General features: G+C 37.1%; 1 protein-coding gene across 4 annotated transcripts in view; it reads right to left on the reverse strand.

The window, feature by feature from the left end:
* Positions 1-14,183, reverse strand: part of NCOA1 (nuclear receptor coactivator 1) — a 239,574-nt gene that overhangs the window by 184,222 nt on the left and 41,169 nt on the right. The window lies entirely within an intron of this gene.

Here is a 14,183-nt window from a genome sequence, read left to right on the forward strand (position 1 = left end):
GCTTTACATTGGTATTCCAAGGAGACCGGGACCCTCAACTATCAGCTTATTCATCAGAGTTGCTGACGTCACCGCAGCAGCAGTGGCCTCAGTAACCTGTTTCAAGTAAAGTGGAACAGTAGGAGGAAATGGGATTCCTAGCAGAAGATACTTCAGTGTAATGGCTAGCATTCATTACTGGGTCATTGGCAATGAGATAGGACAAATGGGATTTTTTAAATTAATGATAGTACTATGTCTTCCCACTTTTATCTCAAAGCTAACTCCTAGGGTTGCCTGGGTGGCTCAGGGGATTAAGTGTCTGCCTTCAGTTCAGGTCATGACCCCAAGGTCCTGGGATTGAGCCCCACATCAGGCTTCTTGCTCAACAGAGAGTCTGTGTCTCCCTCTCCCTCTGCCCCTTCCCCAGCTCATGCTCACTCATTCACTCTCCTGCTCTCTTTCTCAAATAAATAAAATAAGAAATAAAAATAAATAAAAAATAAATGAAAAGTTAAATAAATAAAAACTCCTAACAATGGGGGGACTTGGCAGACATCAGAGAATGTTTAAGAAATGTGAAACCTACTGGCTTTCATTACTTAAAGCCTAACTGGTTTAGGCTTTATCACCCAAGGTTAAGCTTTTTACTAAATTTAATATTCCCTTTAGATCACAAAGACAGAGTGGATTAGGTCCAGAGAAATCATTATATCACAGGCCCATTCAGGAATGTTACTAGTTAGTTCTACCTATGGCTTCCACCCATCACCCTTGGGCTTTACCCAAAACACAAACCATTCTGGCCAGCTACCCTCTCCCCTGTTTTCATGCCCACAGTGCTCTCTGTGCTTTCTCACCCACCCCATGTTTTCCCCCACTGTTGCCCTTCCTTCCAACCTTTTCCCTGGGGAACCTCTGGAAACCTCTTTTACACAGTGAAACAAATCACTTCTCCGTCCTCAACCTATAATGAATACTTCTTTTAACCCCTCAGCTATATCCGTCTATTGAGAAGAACCTTCTAGAGTGAAGGCTAAGGCAGTAGGGCTCAACCTTCTCCACAGTGATATTTCTAGATCCTTACTCACAAGCAATCCTATTCCTTACCTCAGGCTCAGGCCATCTGGCTGTCCCACCTTCTTCTCTTCATCATGCAATAACCCAATCTACCTTTTGTAACCTAGGTCCAGATTTAATTCCTTAGATGCACTCCACCTAGTATTATCTCTCCAGTTAGCTACTATGTTATTACCAGTCTCAAAATGTTGGTTGTCACCCAAACTATCAATCTCTCTAGTATGTTACTTTCTTTCAACCACTTCATCACCTTCAAATTCCTAATCCAGGTTCGATTCAATCAATTGCCAAGGAGAAAACACCCAACCATGTAGATTGATCCTGTTATACCATTAAAGTCTTCTATTTCAGACTTACTCTTTTACAATCAGGTCCTTCCCCCATTATTCATACTACCTTTCTTTCCAAACTTTAGCCACACTTCCTCTTCCAGTCCTACGGGGGGTGGGATGGGACAGCGATTTCTTCATGTTTTCCCCAACTGTTTGTGCAGGTTATTGATATTGTGAAAACACTATTTCTTCCATTTACTTTGAACATTTTCTCAACTGCTGGCTTTAATATAAAAGTTTTTTTATTTTTAGGTGGCCAGATTTGTCCACCACTGTCTTCTCCATCTCTTTTATTATTTTTCTGCTTAGAAATTTCTCCCCTTTCAATGATAGCAGATAAATACTCTGATGTTTACCTTTCTGTGGGCTAATTATTCCAATACTTCATTCCAAAAGATGCATGGAATGAGATCTGACTCTAAACTGTTTTCTGAATTGCCCAGTTTTCCTAACAACACTCAGTAATTCTCACCATCCTTCAGTTTATAAGGTTTTTTTTTATAAGGTTTCTTTTCACATATTTCATTTGTTTTTCTACAATACAGTTGATTTCTGAGCTATAATCTGTGGAAGTAATGTGATTATTGTTTCCTTATATTGTACTTTGTGGTAAGAATATCCTCTGGTATTCTCATCTCCTATTCTTACTGACAACAATTAGATACATTTTATTTGTTTCCCAGGACATGCCAAGTGATTTCATGAATAAGAAATGGTCTCCCAGTCTACTCTAAGCACTGTGTATTTCTGTTATGGTTGTTGCCTACACACACTGTTCCTTTCTGTTTTAAGGGATCATCCATTCCACTACTGAGTCTAGAACTGAAACCTTTCTAATCGTGCTAGAAAGCCACACTTTCTATATATTTATTCACCTGGAGCCAGATTCATAAAACCTTGTTCTTCGTAATTTTCTGTGTTCTGCATCTTTTCATTTGTAAAATCTGATTTGCATAAAATAAAGGTATCTCACACACAATTTTTATTTCATAGGCCAACATTTTTCTATGAGCTCTGAAGTATTTTTCAGATCTTCCTATTATCTTTTAAGATCCACATAGTTATGCTTATTATTTTTAGTTTACTTTTTTAAAAAGATTTTATTAATTTATTTGAGAACGAGCGAGAGAGAGAGAGAGAGAGAGAGAGTGTGTGTATGTGCACAGGAGCAAGGGGAAGGGCAAAGGGAGAGAAAGAAGCAGACCCCCCACTGGGCAGGGAGCTGACATGGGGCTCAATTCCAGGGCCCTGAGATCATGACCTGAGCCCACGGCAGACGTTTAACCAGCTAAGCCACCCAGATGCCCCTTTAGTCTACATTTTTTACATACTACATTGACTTGAAAATATTTTATCAAAACTGAAAAATGATGTCAAAGGAACATATATTTGAACAGTCTCATTCCTAGATCATCCACATGCAGCTCACATTGCCCTTGATTGCTACTGGTCACCACTTTTATTAGTTTATCCTATATTCTTCCAGCAATTCTTTATGCAAATACACTTGACTGAAAAACAGTCTTATTCCTCCTTTCTTCTTAAATAAAATGTCCAGTTTTGCACCTTATTTTTTTTTTCACTCAGTATATCCTGAAGATTTTCCATGTTAGGATATATTTCTTCACTGTTTTTAAAGCTCTACGGCATTTTATTATGTGAATACATACTAGTTTGCGTAACCAAGCCCACAGTTTTAAGAAATTAGATTCCAGAAATTTAAGTCTTGTTTCTGAAAGTAATTTAGAATTCAATAGCAACAACTGTACAAACCAAACAGCACAGGAACCTATGTGGTGGGATTTCACAAATTTTTATTCTATTGATAAATATAAGTTCTCTTGTACATCACTTTATCTTTCTCTCAAGTTTACTCCATGAGTCTATCTAAAATCTATCAACCATTATAGTCATAAACTCTGAAAGTGGAAGGATAGTTCTTAGGGGTGCCTGGGTGGCTCAGTCAGTTAAGCATCTGCCTTCGGCTCAGGTCATGATCTCAGGGTCCTGGAATCAAGCCCTGCATCAGGCTCCCTGCTCAGTGGGGAGTCTGCTTGTCCCTCTCTGTCTGCCTGTGGCTCTGCCTGCTTGTACATTCTCTCTCTCTGTATCAAATAAACAAATAAAATATTAAAAAAAAAAGGACAGTTCTCAGAGTAAGAAGCCTCAGATTCTAAAACCTGCCCAACCTCACTAAGCGTTTCAATGGGCCTGCAAAAATAAAATACAACTATACAAGAGTCAAGACAGTTGTACAAATAAAGAAATGTTCCATTCTACTTACTGGAATCAGGAGAGGCTTCACAGGGGAAACAGTCCCTTAGGTTCAATCTTAAAGGAAGAAATGCTCAAGAGGCACAAGAAGGCAAGAGAAAGCATTAAGGAGGGATCAGAATAAAGAGCTGTTTGAAATAGTACACCTTGTCAAGAACTCTAGTTCCACTTGCATGTAAAATGCTGAAAGCCACAAAGGAATGTCAATTGCACCCTCATAAGAAAAAGGTAGATCTATCAAATCAAAACTTCTCTTAAGCCTAACGAAGAGCTGAGGTCACAAGGCAATCAAGTAAATTTAATTCCAAAGAGTGACAAGTTCCTCCAAGGAGAGACCATACACGTATGTTTTACCTTTGGCAGGTCACAGAGAAAGAAGTGGCCACTGTACAAGTGTGTAAGAAAAAAATCAGCTAAGATTTTTTTTTTAAGATTTTATTTATTTGTGAGAGAGAGCATGTGAGAAAGAGTACAAGCAGGGGGAGGAGCCGACTCCCCGCTGAGCAGGGAGCCCGATGTGGGACTCGATCCCAGGACCCTGGGATCATGAACTGAGCTGAAGGTAGATGCTTAAGCAACTGAGCCACCCAGGTGCCCCGAAAAAATCAACTAAGATTTTAACAAATTCTTTAAGACCAAGCGTAGACTCATGTTTCAGTTCGGAATGGCTGGGGATCCCTGACACAAGAAGAGTTTACACTCAACTGTAAGTTCTTCTACATGCCTCAACCAGGTGCTCACAAGAAAAATTAAAGGTAAATCAGAGAGAGCCCTTCATCAATGGGGCAAGTGTGCAGGAGGTGACAAGCACCGACCTGAAGCCCTGCCTAATTCCCCAACCTTTCCTTAAACACAGAGCAAAAGCCTAGAGCCACTAGGGGAAGGAAAGAAAGCCTTCTCACCCTAAGGTCCAGGCAAAAATTGACTACTTCAGAGGAGAATAGAAGCAAAATGCCTCTGCCTCTGGAGGAAGGGGAGAAAATAGTGTCAAGTTCCCAGACACAGGCAAAGATATTTTGATGCTAGGAAAAGGTAGAGACAAAAAATAATTCTGCCACTACTGGGGAGGGGGAGCAGGAAAAAGTCTTGGGCAAAGGATCCTACACCAATACCAAAAGTGATCTACCATAGGGGAGGGAAAGGATATTCCTGCCCATGACCAGCTACAAATATATGGCAGAGTTTGACTGCCCCAGGGAGAAAGAGTAGAAAAGGTAAGAAAGAAAGCCCTACCACTAACACCCAGGAACATAGGGCCTGACCAGCACTGAGTCTGGACTAGAACAAGAGAACCCTGCCTTGTCCCACAAGCAAAGCATTGGGTAACAAGCAACAATAATCACTTGGAGAGGGACAATAACATAAAGAGAAATCTCTCCAGTGCACAGATATGCAAAAACTGTTGAAAGATGAGAGTGGTATAGGAACACAGAAAAATCCTGTAGTACTACATGCCACACTCTAAACACAGGGGAACAGCAGCCAACTGTTGGAGAAATTTGGAGCCTGTGGTACAATGAAGATAATGAGGGCAAAAGAATCCAAACCTAGCTCAATTCATGATTAGATTGACTCAACCTCCAGCACAATAGCCTAACAAAAGAAGAGGATCATTTCAATCTCTCCTATTCTTCTGTACACAATGATGAGCATTAAATAAAAAATTACACAAAAGCAAGAAGAAAAAAACCCTTTGTCAAGAGATAAAACAATCAACAGAATCAGAAATGATTCTGCCATTGAAACTATCAGACATTTAAAAATAACTATAAATATCTTAAATGCTCTAGTAGGAAAGATGGACAACATGCACAAACAGACGGACATTTTCAGTAGTGGGATGGAAACTTTAAAGAAAGTAAAAACATAAAAAATATAAATTTTTAAAAAATCTCTAAGAGAAAAACAAATTCCCAAGACAAGCTCAACAGCAGGCTGGACACAGAGGAGGAAAGAATCAGTGAACTTCAAGGCAAGCAAATAGAAATCATTCAAAATGACCACAATTTAAAAAAAGTGAGGGAAAAATACAACTCAGGGCATCCAAGAGTTGTGGAACTATATCTCAAAATGTCTTCAAACAAATTCTATTCAATTGAAGCCCCAAGAAAAGGAAACAAACAAAATGAGATACAAGAAATATGTGAAGAGATAATGGCCAAGAATTTTTCCAAATGAATTCAAGACAACAAACCAAAGAGCAAAAAATCCTAGAGAATCCTAATTGTGATAAATACCAAAATGCACACACATAAACAAATATACATGGATATATCAGAGCCCAAATGCAGAAAAACAAAGATAAAAATCTCAAAGGCAGACAGAGAAAAAAAATTACAAAGACCAACGATCAATATTTCCTTTTCTTCAGGAAATTATACAAGCAAAAAGACAATAGAGTAGAAAGATAAAAAGGCTGAACATGGAGTTCTATAACCAGAAAAATATTTTTTCAAAAATGAAGGAAGAAAGAATTTTTTGACAAATAAACCCTGACAGAATGCACTGCCTGTAGACACCAAAAATGTTTAAGGAAGTTCTTTAGGCAGGACTGAAAATTAACAGGAGAAAATGTGGATCTACAAAAAAAAATGATGAGGATTATAGAGAGAAGATAAATACAGAAACTGTTTTTTCTTGTTTTTTTCTTTTTTTTTAACTTTATTATTTATTTGTCAGAGAGAGAGAGTGCACATAAGCAGGGGGAGTGGCAGGCAGAGGGAGAAGCAGACTCCCCACTAAGCAAGGAGCCTGATGCAGGACTCAATCCCAGGATCCTGGGATCATGACCTGAGCTGAAGGCAGACACTTAACTGACTGAGCCACCCAGGCATCCCAAGACTGGTTTTTTCTTATTTTTACTCATTTTACATTATATAAGAACACAAAAAATAATAATGTATTGTATTGTGGGGTTAATAACATATAGAAGTAAGTAAAATTTGGGTAGTAAGGAGGGCACGTATTGCATGGTGCACTGGGTGTTATACGCAATTAATGAATCATCGAACTTTACATCAGAAACCGGGGATGTACTGTATGGTGACTAACATAATATAATAAAAAATCATTAAAAAAAAAAGAAGTAAAATTTGTGACAATATAAAGAGAGAAGGTAGAAAATTAAGGTATATGGTCATAAGGTGATCATGTGACACATGAAATAGTATAATGTTATTGAAATAAAGATTGTCAGAGCACCTGGGTGGCTCAGTCAGTTAAACACCTGCCTTCGGCTCAGGTCATGATCCCCAGGTCCTGGGATTAAGCCCTGAGTCAGACTCTCTACTAAGTGGGGAGTCTGCTTTCCCTCTCCCTCCCCCCCACCTCATGCATGTACGTGCTCCCTCTTCTCTTTCAAATAAATAAAATCTTTTAATAAATAAATAAATAAATAAATAAATAAATAAATAAAGATTGTCATAAGTTAAAGTTAGATCTTTTATTTTTTTTTTAAAGATTTTATTTATTTATTCAACAGAGATAGAGACAGCCAGTGAGAGAGGGAACACAAGCAGGGGGAGTGGGAGAGGAAGAAGCAGGCTCATAGCAGAGGAGCCCGATGTGGGGCTTGATCCCATAATGCCGGGATCACGCCCTGAGCCGAAGGCAGACACTTAACCACTGTGCCACCCAGGCGCCCCTAAAGTTAGATCTTTTAAACCCTAGAGTAGTGGTTCTCATACTCCCTCAAGGACATGTAGCAAAGTCTGGAAAGGTTTTTTTTTGTTTTTGTTTTTGTTTTTGTTTTTGTTTTTTGAGAGAGAGAGAGAGATGGCACATGTGCACAAGTGAGTGGGGGTGGGCAGAGGGAGAAGGAGAGAGAGAGTCTTAAGCAGGCTTCATACCCAGCATAGAGCCCCACACAGGACTCAATTTCACAGCCCTGAGATTATGACCTGAGCTGAAATCAAGAGTCCACCACTTAGCCAACTGAGCCACCCAAGTGCCCTCAGAAACATTTCTGGTTGTCAAAACTGGGGGTGGGGAGTGGTTGCTACTGTCATCTAGTTGACAGAGGCCAGAGATGCTGCCCAAAATCCTACACTGCATACAGGATATCCCCTCCAGTCCTCAACAACAGAGAATTATCCAGCTGAAAATACTAATAGTGCCAAGGTTGAGAAACCATGACTTAGAGCAACTGCTAAAATACATATGTATATATACATACATACGTATGTGTATATATGTGTATGTATGTATATGTGTATATTTGTGTGTGTACATATACGTGTATATCTAGACATATAGAATAAGCCAAGAGTAGTACATAAAATGGAATTATGAAAAAGGATTAATTCAACAGAAGGCAGGAAAAGAGGAAAAAATAAATTTAAAATATTCAAAAACAGAAAACTAGCTGGGGCACCTGGATAGCTCAGTGGGTTAAGTGTCTAACTCTTGATTTCAGCTCCAGTCATGATCTCAGGGTCATGCGATCAGGCCCCACATCAAACTCTGCACTGGGCATGAAGCCTGCTTAGGATTCTCTCTCCCTCTCCCTCTGCCCCCCTTGCCCCTTCCCACTCATGCTCCATCTCTCTCTCTCTCTAAAAAAAAAAAAAAAAAAAAAAAAAGTTTTAAAAAATTAAAAAATAGAAAGCTAGCAAGATGACAGATTTAAATCCATATTTATTAATGATTATAATAAAAATTATCTAAACACCCAATTAAAAGGTGGAGATTATCAGATCATATTTTAAAAATGAGATCCAATTATATGCTATCCACAAGACACTTATACTACATAAGGATAAAGGATCAATACACTAAAAGATATAGCAATCCTAAAAGTGTTTTCACTTAATAACACAGCTTTAAAATAAATGAAACAAAAACTAATAAGACAGGAGATTAGACAAATCCACAATTACAGCTAAAGACCTTACTACTCACTTGTTATTAATCAACAGAACAAGAAGATAGAAAATCACTAACACATAGAAGATTTGAAAACACTATCAAATGACTTGACCTAATTGAACATTTATAGAACGTTTTACACAATGAGAGCAGAATATATACTCTTTTCAAGGGCACATGGAACATTCACCAAGAAAGACCATATTTTGGGCAATAAAATCAACCTCAAGATATTTAAAAGAATTTAAGTCAAATAATGTATTTTCTCTGGCCAAAACAGAATTAAATCAGAGTCAATAACTGAAAGATAAAGAATCACCAAGGGTTAGAAATTAAACAACACACTTCTAAATATCCCAAGTAAACAAGAGAAATTTTTTAATGTTTTTAATTGAATGAAAATTAGAACATAGCAAAATCTGTGGGATACCACTAAAGCAGTTCTTAGAAACTTAGAGCAGTAAATGCTTATACTAGAAAATAAGCATGAATCAATAATATAAGCCTTCATTTTAGAGAAGCAGAAAAAGAAGAGTAAATTGAACACAAAGCAATTAGAAGGAAGAAATAAAATTGAGAAAAAACAATAGAGAAAATCTATGAAACTGAAACCTAGTTCTTTGAAACATTCAATAAAGTTGAATAAACCACCAGATGACCAAGAAAAAAAGAGAGAAGCCACAAATTACTTATATAAGGAATGAAAAGAGAACATCACTAGAGAGCTTATAGATATTAAAAGGATAATAAGAGAATATTATGAAGAACTTATGGCAATAAGTTTTACAACTTCCATAAAATGTATCAATTTCTTAAAAGTTTGAAGACAAACTACCAAGTTCACTAAAAGAAAAAATTAGATCATAAGAATAGGTCTCAATATACTAAGGACATTTAATTCATAATTTAAAACCCTCCCATGAAGAAAGCTCCATGACAAGTGGCTTCCCTGGTGAATTCTGCCAAACATCTAAGAAAGTTATACCATATAACATAAACTCTTCCAGAAATACATAAGAAGAAAACACTTCCCAATTCATTTTGTAAGCACTACTCATAAATTTTAGCATTACTCTGATACAAAAATCAGACAAAAGAAAACTCCTTAAGAAAAGTAAACCATAGACCAATATCCTTTCATGAACACAGACACAAAATACCTTAAACAGATATTAGAAAAATGAATCGAGCAATATATAAAGAGGATATATATCATAACCAAATAGAATTTATCCCAGGAATGCATTATTAATATTAGTTCAAGATATGATCACCCTAATAATGGACTAAAACATAAATGATCATCTTAACAGATGAAAAAAAATATTAGAAAAAGCCCAGTCAGTCATGATTCAAAACCCTCAGAAAACCAGGAATAGAAGGGAATGTCCTCAGCCTAGGACATGAATCTACAAGAAATCTACAGCTAGTATACTTAATCATGAAAAACTAAATGCCTTCCCTCTAGGATCAGGAATAAGGCAAAACCATCTGCTCTCACTACTCCTACTTACCCCTGCCAGTACAATAATGCAAGAAAAATAAATAAAATAAAAGCCTAGAGATGAAAGAAGAAAAAAAAAAAAAAAAAGAACCAAAACTGTCTTTTTTCACAAATGACAGGATTGTCTATATAGAAGATCCAAAAAATCTACTACTAAAACTAATAACAGAATTTAGCAAAACTGCAGAATACAAAGTCAACACACAAAATTCAACTATATTTCTATACGGTAGCAATAATTACAAATAAATGAACAAAACAGTAGCAATTATATTAACATCAAAAAATATAGGATAAATATAACAAAATAAATGGAAGATCTGTGCGCTCAAAAATATAAAACTCTGAATGAAAAATCAAGGACTTCAATAAATGAAGAAATACTGTTTTCAAAGATCAGATCCATCAATACTGTTAAAATAGCAATTCTCCCATTTATAGATTTAACCTAAGCCCAATTAAAATCCCAGAAGATTTTTTTGTAAAAACTGACAAGCTGATTCTAAAATTTATATGGAAATGCCAAGAACCTAGAATATTCAAAACAATTAATAAAAAAAGAACAAAGTTGGAAAACTTACACTACCTGATTTCAAGACTTTCTATAAAGCAATAGTTATCAAGACATTGTAACTCTGGCAAAAGATAAACATACAAATCAAGGGAATGGAAGAGACAGTCCAGAAACAGATCTACAAATTTACAGTCAACTGACTGTCAACAAAAGTATTGGCGTAATTCAGTGGAAAAAGAATTACCTTTGTAACAAATGCTGCTAGAACAACTGACCATCCATATGGGGTGGGGGGAAAAAAAGGCAAACCTATAAAACTTCTAGAAGAAAACATAGGAGAAAATTTGGGAACCCTAGGTTAGCCCAGGAGTTGTGAAACTTTTTCTGCAAAAGTTATACAGTGAATATTTTAAATTTTTTGGGCTATTCAGTTTCTATTGTAAATATTCAACTCTGTCACTATAGCATGAAAGCAGCCATGGGTAATATGTAAACAAATGGGCATGGTCATGTTCCAACAAAACTTTATAAAAACAAGCAGTGGGATGAATCAGCTGTGGTCTGCCAACCCAAGTTAGGTAAAGAGTTCTTAGGTATGACACAAAAAGCACAAACCTTAAAAGAAAAAAAATGATATATCACAGTAAAACAAAATCTTTAAATTCTGCTCTTCAAAAGACAGTGTTATGAAAGTGTAAAGACACGTCACAGGCTAAATATCTGCAAAACACATACCTCCTAAAGAACTTATTTCTGGAACATAAAGAACCTTTCAAGCAATCCAAAAAAAAAAAAAAAAATGGCCAGAGCATTTGAACAATACTAAAATGACAACTCTAACAAGCAGTCTTGTTACTTGGTACATGTGTTTAATCTTTCCTACTGGCCTTTAGGCTCCCTGAAACTAGACTACTCCGGCCTGAATGGAGCATCCAACATTCCAGCTTACACAAAAAGATAAGCAACAAATGAAACAAAGCTACCAGAGCATTTTTGAAGTTAATTTTTAGTTGGTATATGTACCTGATATAAAAAGTAAACTGTCCTAAAGAGTTACAATAAATAGAAAATTTCCCCCAATCATCCTGTTCCCTTTCCTTGTTTATTATGTATTCATAGGTATTCTATACATACAAAATCATTTACATACATTTTTAAATGAAAGTGGTGGCACACTTACACAACTTCTCATCATGATTTTTTATTTTAATGTACCTTAGAGGTTTTGTTTTTAAAGATTTTTTTTTAAGATTTTATTTATTTAAGAGAGAGAGAGAGCAAGGGTGGGGCGTAAGGGGCAGAGGGAGAGGGAGAAGCATACTCCCCGCTGAGCAGTGAGCCCGATGCAGGGCTCAATCCCAGGACCCTGAGATCATGACTTGAGCCAAAGGCAGATGCTTAAATGACTGGGCCACACCTTTGGCCATAAATAAATAAAGATTTATTTATTTGAGAGACAGAGAACTAGAGCATGAGCAGAGGGAGGAACAGAGTGAGAGACAGAATCCTGGAGCAGACTCTCCACTGAGCGCAGAGCCTGATGTGGGGCTTGATCCCACCACCCTGAGACCATTACCTGGGCTGAAACGAAGAGCCGACTGCTTAACCAACTGGGCCACCCAGGCACCGCTAATGTACCCTAGAGTTTACTTCACATCATCCCTTTTAGAATTCCCTCATACTTTTAACAATTTCATAATATTATATGAATATATCGTAATTTATTTAACCAGTCTCTCACTGATGAACTTATTGTTTCAGTATTGACAATGCTGTAAATCACATCTGTATGCTTATGAAGTGGAATTACTAAATCAGAGTATCTTGATTTTAAATTACAATAGCCTCTGCTAGACTATGCTCCACAAAGTTTATCAGGGCTTAAATATGATATATATGGAAATATGTCAAAAAAATCTTCCAGATTAGGGAAACAAAAATAAAGCAGAAAATTCTCGATACAGCCCTAAAGAAAGATGTTTTGAAGACTTTAACTTTAAATAATCCAAGATACTTATTAATCCAAGATAAATGTATAGTGAGTCATGATAAGAATTGTGAGGTCCAGCATGGTCCCCCATTATCCTGAAATCTTTTCTATTAAATTAAGGTAATAATTTTTATTTAAAATTTATAATCTGTCTAATTTCTAAGAGGACTTGGATTGGTTACAAGTTAAAATACAAGGTAAAGAGGATTCATCACAATAAAACTATATAAATAAAATTAAACAGTAGACAGTGCAGCAGTTGGTATGGGCACATACTACTCTCTAAAGATGGCTGCCATTGATTCCTTCTCTCCCTTTGCACACATGTCATTCCATCCATCAGGAGTTAGGGCTAAAAAAACCAGGGTGGGGGGGGCGCCTGGCTGGCTCAGTCAGAAGAGCATATCACTTTTGGTCTTAGGGTCGTGACTTGAAGCCCCATGCTAGGTGTAGAGATTACTTAAAATAAAAAACTCAGAGAGAGACAGAGAGGGGGCCTATTTCCCAGCTCCTTAAATCTTGGTTGGCCTTATGACTTGCTTTGACCAACAGGATGTGGTGAAAGTGACATTCTCAAGCTCTAGAAACTAGAAGGATTGGTAGTATCCCTTTTCTCTCCCTTAGAAACTAGAAGCCATGTAAGAAATCCAACTACCCTGAAACTATCATGCTGTGGAGAGGCCATGTGGAGACAGGCCAAAGTGCCAGACATGTGACAAAACCTTCTTAGACTGTCCAGCCCTGCTCACCACCAGCTGAGAGATCCTAGCTGAAGTCACATAGAACAGAAGAATCCCCTAGCCAAGCACTGCCCAAATTCCTGATCCACAAAACTGTAAAAATAACACATCAACGTTATTTTAAGACACTAAGTTTGGGGGTGATTTGTTATATGGCAGTAAGCAACTGAAACAGATGCTATCAAGCTCATGATATCAGTAAATTATAAACATTGAGTGTCAAATTTGGGTCTATGTTTTCCAGGTTATAAGTTTTTAATTTTTGATTAAGAAAAAAACATAAATTTTGTATCTGAACAATATTGCACTGGTATAAATAACAACAAACCTAGCGGATTACAGTTTCACATACAATTTTAGAAGATGTGCATCATTCAAATGATGTTTCTTTCTTTTTTTTTTTAAGATTTTATTTATTTGTCAGAGAGAGAGAGCACAAGCAGGGGGAGTAGCAGGCAGAACAGGCAGAGGGAGAAGCAAACGCCCTGCTGAGCAAGGAGCCAGATGCGGGACTTGATCCCAGGACCCTGGGATCATGATCTGAGCTGAAGGCAGATGCTTAACCAACTGAGCCACCCAGAAATGATGTTTCTTACAGACAGATTCTATACAAACAGCACATCATTAAATCAGAATTCAGTATAGGCATTTTCATGTCAGGGGAGACTGAGATGACATGGTCCTGATACTTTTGTTCTACGAAAATTTAATACAAGAAACTAAATGAATACATCATTAAGATATTCATTATACTATCTTCTCAGATTTGATATCTTAAGTGAGCTTTCAATAGACACTAAGTCAGTTTGTGATTAAATATTCTAATAAGAGGGGCGCCTGGGTGGCTCAGTCATCGGGCTCCCTGCTCAGCAGGAAGCCTGCTGCTCCCTCTCCCACTCCCCCT

The sequence above is a fragment of the Ursus arctos genome, unplaced genomic scaffold (genome assembly GCF_023065955.2).
Source record: "Ursus arctos isolate Adak ecotype North America unplaced genomic scaffold, UrsArc2.0 scaffold_8, whole genome shotgun sequence".
Classification (NCBI taxonomy): Eukaryota; Metazoa; Chordata; class Mammalia; order Carnivora; family Ursidae; genus Ursus; species Ursus arctos.